Below are 5,062 nucleotides of genomic sequence, written 5' to 3'. Positions count from 1 at the left end.
CTTCGGTTTTTGATTTGGCTAATCTTTGAGGGTAAGGAATTGGTGGCTTGTAAGGTGGTGGTGGAACATAAGGTTTCTCTTTTTCGGGTTCCACTTCGTTATTGTTCTCATCAGTCTTAGCAGTTTGTTCGTCGGTTGTTTTCTTTTGGGTTTCCTTTGGCTCTTGTTGTGACATGGGTACGTTTTGGGTTCTAGGATCTATGGGTCCATCGTAATTAGTTCCACTTCGTAGTGTTATCGCGTTCGCATGTCCTTTAGGATTAGGTTGTGGTTGAGCAGGAAACGTGCCAGCAGGGGCAGCAGTAGGTGCTTGTTGTTGAGCTACTTGTGAGATTTGAGTTTCTAACATTTTGTTATGCGTAGCTAAAGCATCTACTTTGTTCGATAGTTGTTTTAGTTGCTCGCTATTGTGGATGTTTTGATTCAGGAAGTCTTTATTGGTTTGTTGTTGGGAAGCTATGAAGTTCTCCATCATGATTTCTAGGTTTGACTTCCTAGGGGTGTTTTGAGCAGCTACAGGCGCTTTTTGGTAGCCAGGTGGTACAGCAGGTGCTTGTCCAGGCGCGTACAACGCATTGTTGTTCTTATAAGAAAAGTTCGGGTGGTTTTTCCATCCAGGGTTGTACGTGTTAGAATAAGGGTTTCCTTGAGCGTAATTTACTTGATCAGATGGGACTCCAGTCAAGAGTTGGCATTCAGCAACTACATGCCCAGTCAATCCACAAATCTCGCAGTTAGGTGCTACAGCGGGCAGCGGTGGCTGAAGGAGTGATGGTCAAATTCTCGATCTTTTGAGTTAAAGCGTCTACTTTAGCGTTAACGCGGTCTATACCACTAATTTCGTACATTCCTCCTTTGGTTTGGGCTTTCTCTAGAGCGGCGCGTTCTCCTCCCCATTGGTAATGGTTTTGTGCCATGTTCTCTATGAGTTTGTATGCTTCATCATGGGGTTTGTCCATTAATGCTCCGCCAGCAGCGGCATCTATAGTCATTTTAGTGTTATATAAGAGACCACCATAAAAGGTATGGATGATCAGCCATGGTTCGAGTCCATGATGAGGGCATATTCTAAGCATGTCCTTGTAACGTTCCCAAGCTTCGAAAAGCGATTCGTTATCTTTCTGGGTAAATCCGTTGATTTGACCTCTAAGCATAGCAGTTTTGCTAGGCGGAAAGTATCTTGCTAAGAATACTCTCTTCAATTCGTCCCACGTAGTTATGGAATTGGAAGGCAGGGATTGAAGCCACGCTCTCGCTCTATCTCTCAAGGAGAAAGGAAAAAGGCGTAATCGAATAGCTTCGGAACTAACGTTGTTGGCTTTGATAGTGTCGGCGTATTGCACAAACACAGATAAATGGAGATTGGGGTCGTCTACAGGGCTTCCAGAGAATTGATTCTGTTGAACAGCTTGGACCAGCGAAGGTTTCAGCTCGAAATTGTTCGCTTCAATCGCAGGTGGTGCGATACTTGAATGCGGTTCAGCGCGCGAAGGAGCGGCATAGTCTCTAAGAGGACGAATAGCAGCCATCTCTAACTTCGGGGTGATTTGATTGATTTGATCAGTAAAAATCAATTCCTGATTAATCGGAATTTCTGCTACTTCGGGAAGGTTGCGAGCTCGACGTTTAACGTTAATGAAACGTTCGATCTCGTTAATTCGTTGTATTAAGTCTCCTCCTTGTGAACGAGTATTTGGCATACAATCGTTCAAAAGAAAGGGAAGAATTTTCCTAGTCTCTACGGTGTAACAGTGAGTTACGATATCGACTTAAATAGTCCCCGGCAACGGCGCCAAAAACTTGATCGCGACTTTACGTGTCTATAAATCTGATAACTGCAAGTGCACAGTCGTGTCGTGTAGTTTTAAAAGATATCGAATCCACAGGGACTATGAATCGATCTACCGTTATCTAAGGTTACTATGTAAAGCTAGGAGTACTAAAATTTCGATTGTTCCTAAGGGAAAGTGATTGTGAGAGAATAAAGAATAATAATAAAGGACAGGTATCAGCATGTATTTCGTTTAACTAAAGGTAATCCGAAGGTCCATTGGCTTTTGCATAATTAAATTAAAAATCTTTACTAATTGCAATTGGTTAAAAATCCTCGTCTCAAACTTTCGCTCTGTTGAGTCAGACTACTATCCTAATCCTAATGTACACTTTCGCCATCCCATTAGATTTTAGAAGAGCTTTTTGGAAACAATGTAATTAATAAAATGCCTATTTTACGAGGTCGTTATCTATTTAAATCTCCTAATCTCAAACTTTCGCTCTGTTGACTCGGAACATGCTAATATCCCTAACGTACGCTTTCGCCATCCCGCTCGAGTGTAAAAACAATTTTTGAAAATAAATAAGTTCCAATTAGTTTTAATACGCTTTCGCCATCCTTAAAACTAATGTCCTATGTCTACTATCCAGTTAAAGATCTCAAACTTTCGCTCTATTGATTTTAACCTTTGACCGTCCTAATCCCTCAAACTTTCGCTCTATTGGTTTTAAGACTTACTAATCAAACTAGACATATAAACCAAAAATAAGTGATAATTAATAAAACATAATTTAAGCCAATTTATTTCGGATCCCTACGGTTAACTTACTCTACATACCGACACCTTTAATATTTTAGCCAGACATATTAATACGATTAAACATGCATAAATCGGTTCGGTTCATAATAATAAGCATATTAAATGGCATATAATATATCATGCAAATAAATAATATAAATAAGGCGGTAAATAAAAAACCTGAATTAAAATAAATCTGGATTGAATTGAATCTTGAAGTACTCGAACTTCCACCACAGGTTGGCTGGATGTTCTTCGGAATTTAAATGGCAGAAAATAAAAACAAGGAAAATAAAGCGATAAACCTAACGTAAGGCTAGATCTATGAAAAGTTCACAACAATTTCCAGTGTAGAAATCGTTGTGAGAAAATAGACGGTTAAATGAAAGCAGAATAAGGAAAAGCAGTTCGCGGTACAATTTCGGCAGCACTTCGTTGGCAGGAAATCGGACTGATTGAAGTGAAGTGACAGGTCCTATTTATAGGAGGAGGTATGCAGTTGCTTTGCGTGAAAAGGGGAGCTTTTTGCAGACCAGGACGTGGAGACGTGCGTCTCCGATTCTTCAGGGAGGCAGCTGATTGACTTGAGACGTGCGTCTCAAGTGGAGATCTTTTAGGGAGGTGGAGACGTGCGTCTCCCCTTTGCTGAGGTGGCAGAGACGTGCGTCTCTGCTTACTAGTGTGGCCTGGGCTGCTTTCCTTCGTGGGCTTGATTGCTCTTTTGGGCCTTTTGGGTCCTAATTGCACCCCTCTTTCGTTTCAGCACCCCTTTTCGTCTTTTAAGCATAGATATTGGTCATTTAAGCTCGATTTTCTTTCCTTTTCGCAAATAGTCGTAATTGAAGTGTAAAACCTGAAACAAAGCAAATACACGCGTAATATCATAATAAATTAACATAATAAACGGAAAATGCTATAAATATCTATGGATTTTAGGCTAAATATACGATATAAAATCGTGTTATCATTAATCCCATGTTTGGTACCACATGCATAGAGTCAGTATATCTCATATGCATTATTGTTATAACATGATTGAATGGCTTCCAGTGTTATATTTAGGTGATGTACTTGTTGTTGTTGCGAATGCATGATTAGAAATCTGAACATATTGTGGTTGGGTGAGTGATATACTTATGACGTTTTATTATTTATGAACCCATAATATTTGTTAATTGCGCATGAGACTCACCCTTACTGTTGTCAATTTTCAGATAAAGGAGTAGCGGTTTTGGCTTGGTGAGGATAGCTTATAGGCTAGTCCGTTTAGAGTAGCGTCGGTGTCATACTCTGATTTGTAACACTGGAGAATGCTAGTTTTGAGTTGTTGATTATACTCTTTTTCGGTTGCTTCGGATTATGTTTTCTGTTGGTTTATGTTTTGGTGAAGATTAAACTATTCCGTGTTGAATTTAATTCAGCTGTGATAATCATGACTTAATAATATGTGGTGAATTGTTCCTCGTGAAGCATGACATTTAAATGTGCTGTTTAATTTATTCTGAATTGTGACACTCTTGTTCATGTTACTCTGGTTAATTTATTAATTACCGCGGGGGTTTAGAAGGGTGTTAAATAATGCGCTCATTTTCAAGGCTTCTTGGGACATCACAAAAAGGACATTATTGATGCAGTACAATATTTCTTTAGTAATAATAGAATGTACAATCCTATAAACGACATAATTGTCACCCTGATACCTAAGAATAATGTAGAAAAAAATATCAAGGACTAAAAGCCTATCTCATGTTGCTCAGCCCTCTACAAGGTGATCTAAAAAATCCTTACTAGTAGACTGGGTAGTGTGATTGGAAGTATTGTTCAGCAGAACCAGTCAGCATTTATCCCAAGAAACCACATACAAAACCATATATTACTAGACTTTGAGCTCATCAAAGGGTACACAAGGAAATGTGTTATACCCCAAAATTTGCCCTCACATCTTTGAGAAAAATTAATTCAAGAGGTCTCCTCACACGAACAGAAGTCTCAAAAGCTCAGGACTACTCAAGGGATGATCGGGCAAACTTTCCTCCTAAGCAATCAACCTACAACTAGGGTTTTTCTTTTCTTAAGGGAAATTGAGCTTCCAATACTTAAAATGGATCTCATGGTTCTCTATATACTTAAATTAGGATTTTTCTAAGGAGAAGTCAACTGAACTTTAACCAAGCATAACTTCCACATGCCTTATCAGAAATTTTTCAACCAAAACTCATTTTGAAGAAGTTATGATTGATGCAAGTTGGGAAAAATTGAGAAGATGGCATAAAGAACTCATTGGAGAACTTTGGGCTTTCGATCAAAAGAGTCCCTATTTCAAACAAGGGTCATGCTCCTAACATCCAAGAGGACCAATACTTTTCCTTCATTTATTTAAATATTTATTCTATTTTTATTTGATTTTATCCAAAATTCAATAAAAAATAATAATACTTAAATAAAATGGGGAAAATGGGTGCTTCATTTTTTAAATTTTTGAGACAAAA

The 5,062-nt window shown here is 38.6% G+C and overlaps 1 non-coding gene across 1 annotated transcript; it reads left to right on the top strand.

The window, feature by feature from the left end:
• Positions 1-1,047: 1,047 nt before the first annotated feature.
• Positions 1,048-1,154, top strand: LOC131635866 (small nucleolar RNA R71). The gene has a single exon (XR_009293894.1). It is a non-coding gene; the product is annotated as a small nucleolar RNA R71 (small nucleolar RNA).
• Positions 1,155-5,062: the final 3,908 nt, after the last annotated feature.

The sequence above is a fragment of the Vicia villosa genome, unplaced genomic scaffold (genome assembly GCF_029867415.1).
Source record: "Vicia villosa cultivar HV-30 ecotype Madison, WI unplaced genomic scaffold, Vvil1.0 ctg.001572F_1_1, whole genome shotgun sequence".
NCBI lineage: Eukaryota > Viridiplantae > Streptophyta > Magnoliopsida > Fabales > Fabaceae > Vicia > Vicia villosa.
This window is presented reverse-complemented; position numbering and strand designations above follow the sequence as displayed.